This window comes from Lepidochelys olivacea, assembly GCF_965140295.1.
Source record: "Lepidochelys olivacea isolate rLepOli2 genome assembly, chromosome: 1".
In the NCBI taxonomy this organism is placed as follows: domain Eukaryota; kingdom Metazoa; phylum Chordata; order Testudines; family Cheloniidae; genus Lepidochelys; species Lepidochelys olivacea.
The window spans coordinates 239,685,375-239,695,110 of record NC_140411.1 but is presented as its reverse complement, the minus strand read 5'-3'; the positions used below and the strand labels follow the sequence as shown (position 1 = coordinate 239,695,110).

Below are 9,736 nucleotides of genomic sequence, written 5' to 3'. Positions count from 1 at the left end.
TGATGAGCTCGTCCCAGCCCTGTGGCACCAGGACACGAGAATGAGAGCTGCCCTGCCATTGGAGAAGCGCATGGCAATTGCACTGTGGAAGCTGGCTACTCCAGACTGCTACCAGTCAGTCGCTAACCAGTTCGGAGTGGGAAAGTTGCTTATTAGATTCGTGTTGATGCAAGTGTGCAGAGCCATTAATCTCAACCTGCTCCGAAAGTCCATGACTCTGGGCAACGTGCATGGCATTGTGGATGGCTTTGTACAAATGGGTTTCCCTAACTGCGGAGGTGTGATAGATGGCACTAACATTCCAATTCTGGCACCAGACCACCTAGCCACCGAGTACATTGATCACGAGGAGTATTTCTCAATGGTTCTCCATGCATTTGTGGATCATTGTGGGTGTTTCACAGACATTACCGCAGGCTGGTCCAGAAAGGTGCATAACGCACACATCTTTTGGAATACTGGCCTGTTCAGGAAGCTGCAAGCAGGGACTTTCTTCCTGGACCAGAAGATCACTGTAGGGGAAGTTGAAATGCCCATTGTGGTCCTGGGAGACCCTGCCTACCCCTTAATGCTGTGGCTTATGAAGCCATACATGGGGCAACTTGACAACAGCAAGGAGCGGTTCAACAATAGGCTGAGCAAGTGCAGAATGACTGTTGAGTGTGCTTTTGGCCATTTAACGGCCCACTGGTGCTGCCTCTATGGGAAGTTGGACCTGGCCATGACAATATTCCTATGCTTATAGCTGCATGCTCCATAATATTTGTGAAAGGAAGGGGGAAGGCTTCACTCAGAGGCTCAGCGCCTGGAGGCTGAGTCTGAACAGCCAGAGACCAGAGCTATTAGAGGGGTGCAGCACAGGGCCATAAGGATCGGTGATGCCTTGAGGCAGCAATTTGAAGCTAAAAGCCACTAATATTTGCTGCTATGCTCAGGAGTACAGTGCTTGTAATGCTAGAAGGTGATTGGTGCAGACGATGCACTGTGAAGGTTTAACATAATTGTCTGTTGCTTTGCAGTGCTCTGTTGGCTTTCAGTTAATAGAATAAAGATTGCTTTCAAACCTACACAATTCTTTTATTAATAAACAACAACCGGAGGAGAGAGTCAAACAAAAAAAACACATCAGCAGCGAGGGGGATGCGGGAAGGGAAGGTCCCAGGAGGAGGTGGGATCCCAGGATGGCTAAAGATTTATGTATGTCCAAGGATCATATCCAACCTTCTCCTTTGGGGTACAATGCAGCAGGTACTGTACTTCAGCAGGGCCAAACCACAGAGCAATGGGTGTTTAGTGCAGTGGGTAGTGGGAGTCCACAGTGCTGGATTGTGCGGAGGGAGGAGTGGAATGCTGCAGGTATAGACAGGAGCCAGGAGGTTGATAAGAGTGTGTTGGCGGTGTCGGGGGGGAGCATGGGAAAGAGTTTTGCAACAGCGGTTGCAAGGGAGCGTGGGTGCGGAGCTGCTCGGTTTGCAGAGCTATTATTGCCTGGAGCATGTCTCCTTGGCACTCCATAACCTTTAAGAGCCACTCCATGGCTTCATTCTGGCATGCCATATTTTCCTTTTGGTCCCTCTTCTCACTGTCCTGCCACTCCTTCAATTCCTGTTTCTCGGTGGTGGAGTGCATCATAATATCACACAGTCCTCCTTACTTCTTCTTGGCCACTTTCTAATTCTGCGCAGCCATTCAGCCACCGATAACAAAGAGGGAGGCTGGGCTCCCAAGGTCATCTCTGTGAAGCCAAAATGAAACATTTTACAGAAGCAGTATTGTTTGCTTTAAAACACAGCCAGTACTCACACCCTGTCACTAACTGGCTGACCCCAGGCAAGCACACATGAGCCACAAGACCCACAAAATTGTAAGTAGCTGCAGGGGCAGGGAAAATCACTCTTCCTGGACCCTGCTGTACACTCGGCACATAGCTCTTGGGGAGAGCCAGCATATCCCCCAAGACTCAATGGGGGATGTCACACTGTACACAGGTTGTGTTTAATTCCAATTTCAAACAGGAATAAACTCATTTGATTCACACTGTGACATGCCTTTTACACTTGGGTTTGCCCTGGTGCAACAAAAGTGGTTGCTGAATCCTGAATATAGACAAGGTCTATGGGCCTGATTCTCATATATACAAATGCCCCTTTGCACCATTCTAGCATAGGGGTGTGTGTATGTATTTATTTACATTTATGTAGTCCCACTTGAAGGCCCTGTCACACTGCCAGAGTGGTGTAAAAGAGAATCAGACCCTTAGGCTCTAAAGCTACATAGCTTGTGTTCTGTTACCATCACCCTCTTCTCTCCTATTTTATGTTGCACTCACTTGGTGCAAACCTTGTGTTACAATTGATTGTTTGGGGCAGGGACTTTGTCTTCCCATTAATTTGTACAATGTGTAGCCACTTTGGGCCCTGATACTGAGTGGGGCCTTTTGCCACTACCACGGTAATCACAGAAGCTATAGTAATGTGTACAAGAGTTAGGAGGGAGTCTGGAAGAACTAAGTGGTACAACCCCTTTATAAACTAGAACTTTATTAATAATGAATTGTTACTGTTTGTATTTACTGTTAGCGTTATGAATAGTATAAACATTTATGTAGCCACCATCATGATAGTGTCTGGGTGTCCGGCACCACCACCAAGTAGCACCAGTGCAGATAAAATAAGGCCAGGGAGATGTTAGGAATGGGACATATGGAACATTGTGAATTCAAAGTTCTGAGCCACAGCTGATTCCCCAGTGTCTCACCCACACATACTAATGAGGCATAAAAGTCTGGTAATCTCAGTTTATTTTCCATACAGGTGTAAAGCAAAGGGTAAGTGAAGCTCTGGTGTAATTACTACCTACCAAGACAAAAATTACAGGCACCCAGTCATCTTTTGTCCAAAGGTAAGTAGACTATAACAGTTCCCCAACGATGGGGGGCAGTGCCCAAAATATGTCATGTGGCTCAAGGTACCAGAGCTTCCCTAACACCAACCCATGCCTTCTTTGTTATCCCCTTGCAGGTTGACAAACTGTTCATAGCAAAACACAGAGACATCAGTACAGTTATCACAGGATTTTGATGGAGATGATGGAGGCTGGTGAGGATGTGGGAAGAAAAGGCAGGGGCCCTTTTCCCCCCTTTGTTTCCATCACACTATCCCTTTCAAAATGAAAAACTAGAACACATTACAGAAAAGGAGAAGAGTTTTCTTCCAATGCCAGCCTTTTTGCTCTCCCATTGTCTTTTCCCTTCCATGCAATTTCATTCACCCAACCCACCAGTTCACCAGCACTTACCCTCATTCCCAAAGTCACTCATTTTCCCCATTCACAACTCCATTCACTCCCCTGATTCACCCATTCCCTGTGTTCAACCACACTCTCATCCATATTTCCCCACACCTAACCCTACCTATGTCCCTCGTCTCAAAACCTGCTACATCTCCAGGACTCCCTCAAACCTAACACCATGGCTCTGAGAACCCCAATTGCCACCTGACTACTCCCAGCACCTTAGAACTTCTCTTCATAGCCCCATATGCTGCCAGTCAGAACCACTCCTCAATTCCCTAGCTCTAAATCTCACTCTGACCCCAGCTCAAACACTTCCTGCCCTTGAAGCTCAGAAATAAACCTGAGCAGAAAATCCCCCTCCCTTTTCTACACACAGCATTGAAGTCTGCTGGCTCTGAAACCCCCTCACCCGAAATCCCCATTCAGTCTCACAAGTTTGGGCTGAAAATAAAGGATATCCACTGTAATGCAGGACGGTGGAAAGGTTTGGTCCTTTTCTTCCCTTTTTTGGAGAATCAAGGAAATAATGGCTGGACTAGAGACACGGACCTTGTTTTCTGAGCAGAAATAAAATACTTCTTCTGCTGGAAACTGGAGCCAACTGTTGTTCAAAGTATTTCATTCAATCCTAATGAAAATCCATCCATTTTTCCCACCAACATGACACCTAGACTAGCATCAGTTTCTAATCAGGAAGACTTTCCCATATCAACACCTTCTCATAAAAGCCTCTTTCTTTGTGCAAGGAAGATTCAGTTTTCATTGTTGAACAAGACAAGTCATATGGGTCAAGGATTAGGGTAAAACTGCAAAGGGCTTGAGGTTATTAACTGTGGATCTAACATTACTGTGGAAATAAGTTGTTTACGTTCACCCATCATGATCTCTAAGGAGAGTGATTTAATGGCTTCTTCACCTCCATGTACATAAGGGTTGGAATTTAACAATGTTATGTTGACCTTATCTTTGCTCTGTTCATCGATTTCCTTCCTTAAGATATTTAAGGATACTAAGTTGGGGGAGTTTGCTTCAAACCTGTCTCTTCTCACAGGATTTAAATTCAGCTAATAAAAATATTAATTCTGTTAACGTTCTGTAACACAAGATTATCTCACTCTTAGGCGGGGCCAGTTCTGACTATAACCCCAACCCCCAAAAGAAGGAACACATTCCTTATTGTGGCCCAGTTGATAGCAATAGACTTCTCATAAAGAATCACACTTCATTACCTAACATGATTTATTTTAAATTAAGTTTGACAGCTTCTTAAATTATAGGGACAAGGCCAAATAATTCACAATGCGGTTACCATTGTGTTGTTTAAATGATAGTATATAGTGTTTCACCTCTGCAAAGCTTGCATTTGTTTTTTGTTTTGTTTCAAATCAGTATGCTTTTCTAAAACCCACTTATACCTGGAAATACAGAAAGCTGCATGTGAGCTATGCTTGTTGTAGTTCAGAGTCTCTGTGTGTGTGTGTGTAGGGGGGTGGATGACAAAGATAGCTTTAAGACACTTTTACACTCCACCAGTCCTGGGGACAGCCAACTGCTGAAGTAGAGCACTCTGTTTATGTTAGCTGCTAATACCTCATTCCTCCAAGGGCTATTCTGGCAGCCAGTGATTTCCAGGGTATAGTGACATCCCAGCCATGCACACTTTACCCCAGCAACATCCCCTGCACTGGGGGAATCCTCCACTATGAGTTTGTAAGTTACAGGTTTTTCTTTGTTTGTTTGTAAGCAGAATTTGGCCTATAGAATCATTATTACTGGTAATAATGCATGAGCCAGAAACAACCATACATAGTTCTCAGAGCCAAGGTTCAGTTTGCATGGCTGGAAGTTAAGGGTGGAAAAACTTTTTAAAAAGGTGGTGGTTGTTGTTTAAATCTGAGTAAGTGTGATCCAGAATCACTGAGGGAAAGTAAATATAGAACTCCACTATGCCATTTCTACGGAGTCACTTTTCAGAGTCGAGATGCACTAAGTATTCAGGGTGAGACTTTCGGGTGCACTTCCCATAGTACAGCACCCATAAGTGCAGCCCAGAGCAAAGGTGACACTTACAGAAGGATTACAACAAGGATTGCTCCAAGTAACAGCACACCTATGGGCTGCCTACAGGCTGCTCTGTAACCCCGAGCTGCTCAGAATCGCCAAAGCAGCACACACTACAGACATACTTCTCTTGCCCTCCCCGCCCCCTGCACCTCCCCTCCCACCACAGGCCAGCAGTCAGCACCCCCTTATATTAGGGTTTGTGAGGGTCCCTAATGAGACTGTCTAAACGGGCTCTACACAATGCCTGCACTGGGGAAGTTCTCCCTGGTCCCTTGCAGCACTTTTAGGGCTCTTCTTCACTAACATAGCAGTGTCCAGGGGCCAGAGTGGAAGAGAGAGTCCCTCCTCCAGATATGCAATGGGCATGCAGCTTCAGCAGCAGAGAGTGCTACCCAGGGTGCTAACACGGTAACCAAACTGGAAGAGAGAAACGATAGAGGTGTGTTGTGTACCCGTAGGAGCCTGTAGTGGGATCAGCCACTTCCTTGCACCCACTCCTGGCCAGGGATGCCTATGCAATGCCCCACTAACAATTTCTCCCTCAAAGGGATTCTTAAACAGACACCACACCGGCATTTATTGTCCATTCTCCACCTTGTCTCAAGGGCCCACATTTAGTCCTGTAAATGAAGCTCCAAAATAAAACAAAATCCCAAAACACAGTCCATCAATTTTACCTTCCTGTTGGATCATTCACACTTGTAATCTCAGTAGGCAGGCCATTTGTCCAGTTTAGAACCAGACAGTCCTCTTCTGGGTGTTTTTGTCCGGTATCGGATGGGGTATGCTATTTTTAAGAGTGACTCGGCGACCTCCAGCATAACTTAAAACACAATATGCATGCAAAGCCACAGGGCAGCACACTCTTAAAGATGTTGCCTCCCCCACCACCATGTGGCATGACCTCACATGCAGCCTGCATATGAGATCACCCCAGCAGGGGCAGGGCAGCACATGCCTCAAAATGGCCTCCACCATACAGCATGCCCTCATATGCACTATGAATGACAGGTCACAACAGTGGGGGTGAGTCACAACCGCAGGGTCAGGGTCACTTCATTCCAGAATGTCCAGTATTCAGGAAATGCATAAGTGGCCACCCTAAGTCTCAAGAGAAAAGCCTACACCCCAGGTCTTTCTCCTGCAGCATCATCATGCTCAGCAGTCTCCAATTCACCCTGTTGCCAGGCCTTTCCTATTTTGGCAGGCCATTCCCACACCTACCTGGCTGGAACCTCAGGTTCTGGCTCTAGCTTCCAAATCCCTTGGTCTCCACATCTTCTCCATAGAAGCCTCACTTACCTCTTGCAGTTTTCTGTGTTTTCCCCCTTCAGTGCAGCCATCTACTGTCCTTTATAAGGAATTACCTGCTCCAACCCAAATGTGCCTTTTTAGTAATCAGGGTTGGATAGCCCAGCCAAGCCACTCTATTACAGAGCCAGTGTTGTGCATTCACTAGCCAGTATATATTTTTCCATTTTAAAGAAACTCGTGACTTTGGGATCCTCAGTTTTAGGATTTTCAACCTGAGACTCATTTACAGGGGTCCCAGTTTTCCGAAAGCGCTGAGTAACTGCTTCTAAAAATGAAGCCTTTTTAAGGTGTCTTAAGTGGGGCTTCTAATACCACTAATTCATTTTGAAAATTCTAACCAACTATATTCAACATTAGAGCTGTGCACTGTGGTACAAAAAGCTACTATATTTATTTTTATTATTTCAGATCCCTAGAGTTCCAGCACAAGGGGAATTACAACTCGCGCCATTCTCCATCTTCTGCTGAGCTCTGGAAAAATGTGATCCTGGGAGGTTTAAAAACCTCACACTTCCCACCCACCTTCTTGGATAGCAGTCCTATCTTCCTTGACAGGGTAATTCTGGGCTCCACATTGGTTCTTTCTTAACCTTGGCTTCAGCTTGCTCCACTACAGAATCCTGAATTGATTTGACACCTCCACCCACTGGACAGAACCTCACTCCTCCTCATAACAGTGCTTCACAGTGAGTCAAAATTTCTAGTAAATGGCCAGTCTCTAGGTGACAGCCACATGGATATTACAGAGTCCTAAGGGTTAAAGAAAGAAAAAATAAGTGTTAGACAAGGCATGCATGTTTTGATATCAGAGAGGAACCTGTTTATTTTTAATACACCAGAGAAATTACTGAAGCACAAAATAGCCATGTGAAAATATGAACTTAGCTTTGCTGCCAAGGTCTGCTGAGCGAGCCTCCAATGCTTTGGAGACATTTTCATTTCTGCATCCAATTTTTGCAAGATTGAAAACAAAAATAAAACATGGTTATAGCAGATGAGACCACTTTTTCTTCATTTACAATAATTTTGCACGTCCCTTTTGAATTTAAAATACATGCATGTCTCCCACCAGTTTTATGAGGTGCAGACCACATTTTACAAGAGAACCTCCTGTTCACCCCCGTGAACTGGAATTCTGAACCATAAGGAAATGACCAAGAACTGTCCCCCAAATGAAATCAGGAATCCACTCTGGAGATACTGTACATCCTCCATATTTTCTCAGTATAATTCTTCCAAGTCTGGAAAGCATTTTAGGAAAAGGAAGATTCTGTCAAGCGAAAAAGAACCTGAGCTAGATACATTTACAACCCAAAGTAAAAGAAGTATCCCATACAATTATACTAGAGCAGCTCTCTTTTGGCTGGACAAAATCAAATCAATTTGCAAGCAAGTTGAAATTAAAAATAAATAAATAAATAAATAACCAAACTAATTTTTTGCACTTACATACTGCCTATAAGAACTTCAAAGCACTTTATAAATATAGATGAATTAAACCTCCATCACAACCCCAGGAAGGAGATAACCATTATTTGTCCCATTTTAGAGATGGGGAAAATGAAATACAGAGGGATTAAGTGAATTGCCTAATGTCACATAAGAGTCCCATTATAAATAATAAGGTAAAGAGCATATGCAAAATCATATCTGGATCTGGGTTTGGATTCCAAACACCTCCAAAGATGAGTGTTTGATTTGAGTTCATATCTAATAATTATTAATTAGTAGGACCCTTTGCCAAGATATTGTGTATTTCAGTATATAGTTCACCAGCTTTTCTTTAACATTCTCCCTTCCAAATAGTGATAAGGGGGAAGATAATTTTAATCTCTTTAATTTAATCTCATAAAATACAACCCAAATCGACGTAAGGTAATATGATGATTTATTTTTGGCTATTTGAGGCATTTGGGAATGTATCCTGAAGAGACAATATTGAAATAAATCATTTTATACATTGGTAAATATCTTCTTTTGGAGAAAATGTTGGTTAATCAAAAATTTAAAGGGAGCTATTTTGTGTGAAAGTCTGCACAAAAAACAAATGATGAAGAAGCGCTCTTGGTGGAGAAAACAGTTTCTAACATATCTTTTTCTATAGCATTATAGTCAGGACTGTTGTAGCCTGCAGCATGCTAAATCTAAAGTTTAGGTTGATAGTCTAAAATGATAGCTTAGAAAAAATGCAATTTGCTACGTATATTGTTTCTTAAGTTAATTTTGCCTTGTTTTTTAAAATGTACTTTTGTGGAAATTTAGCTGAGGGCAATGGATGAGGGCAAGAGGGCAATGGATTCACTGGTATCTGGTAGTGAGTTTCAGCTGCCCTGACCAGTTCTGTGTACCCCAATTCATTAATGTCATAAACTGTATCCGATATGTCTCATGTAAGGAATCATAGATAAACTAATTTTTTAATCATTAATGTTCTTGCATCGTGTATATACAAAATATCCCCCAGGGACCATACAAATATGAAGGAAATAAACACATTTTAGTTGTACATCTGCCAAGTCTGGGTAGTGGGTAAACAGGTTTCTCTCAAACAAAAGATACAGCAACACCTCCAGCAAAGTGTCCTCAGAGTCCATTAGTGATCACATGTCAAATGGCCATTCATTTGCATCACAGGGGGCAGGAAGAGATCTATTTGCATTTTAGCAAACACCAGCAGGGAATGAAATCAGCATGGAACTTCCTTTACTATGAGACTCCAGGTCTCCTTTCTCACACTCTGAATGAACTTTATTTTGGGGTGTAATTTACAGAATAATCCATTTCAAAGGTTCACTGGACCATAAAAGGGAGGAGCAAAGACCCCCAAGTTATCTCTCACTTAGGAAGAAAAGGGGAATTAGCACCCTGTACTTCTTTGGAAGGACTTGACTAAAAGACAGTCAACTATGCCGGACAAAGAGTGATTAGTGAGAGAAACCATTTTAAACAAAGGCTGTTCCTTGATAGATTAAATTTTAGACATCTAGATGCATGTTTTTCACATTTATTGCTTGTAACCATTTTTTAAATTTATTTTACTGGCATCACTTAACCTATGTCCTGA

General features: G+C 43.2%; 1 long non-coding RNA gene across 1 annotated transcript; it reads left to right on the top strand.

Moving 5' to 3' along the window:
* Positions 1 to 1,824: 1,824 nt before the first annotated feature.
* On the top strand, positions 1,825 to 7,198 carry LOC311514414. Its single transcript, XR_014709878.1, has 3 exons — positions 1,825 to 1,864; positions 2,814 to 2,901; positions 7,081 to 7,198. It is a non-coding gene; the product is annotated as an uncharacterized lncRNA (long non-coding RNA).
* The last annotated feature ends 2,538 nt before the right edge of the window (positions 7,199 to 9,736 follow it).